Source organism: Ailuropoda melanoleuca, chromosome 4, assembly GCF_002007445.2.
Source record: "Ailuropoda melanoleuca isolate Jingjing chromosome 4, ASM200744v2, whole genome shotgun sequence".
Classification (NCBI taxonomy): Eukaryota; Metazoa; Chordata; class Mammalia; order Carnivora; family Ursidae; genus Ailuropoda; species Ailuropoda melanoleuca.
The window spans coordinates 110,633,316-110,633,948 of NC_048221.1; positions in this window are offsets into that span (position 1 = coordinate 110,633,316).

A 633-nucleotide genomic window follows, 5' to 3' on the forward strand; every position below is an offset into this window, starting at 1 on the left:
GAGGAAACAGGAAGAAGACCTATCAGAAGGGAATAAGGTATGAGGCAGGTGTGCAGAGGTAGAGTTTCAAATGCTCTTTATCTTAACTTCTTCCCACACAAGCTAGGAGGAAGCATCTGGCCAGTTCTTTAATGAAACTTGGAACTCACGACTATAGTCAGTTGGAAATATTTTTGTGGTTTTTCTGTGGGGGAAGAAAGTAATAAATCTTTCTGTTGTTGAAGGAACACCTTTCAGTGGTGTAGTTCTGAGAGGGATATATTATTCTTAAAGCATACGTGCTTGAAAGTTTGTTAGAGTCAGGCCATCGGGAAGCTTCATATGGAGCCCGAAGAGCAAGAACAAAGTATGAGTTGGCGGTCACAAGCTCTACAGAAGATAGTCACAGAGAATACAGATTTAAGAAACAGACATTCCTATCAGAACATCTAGGTTTTCAGGGTGAGTATTATCTCTGTAGAGCTCATCTGTATCTCCCCATGGATTTCCTGTGGAGCCCCTCTTCCACACAGGAGTGTGCATAAACAGTGCCTGTTCTGATAAGTTGGATGTGGTAGTAGAAAAGGATGAGATCGGGGGCGCCTGCCTGGTTCGGTCCGAGGGACATGCAACTCTTTTTTTTTTTTTTTTTTT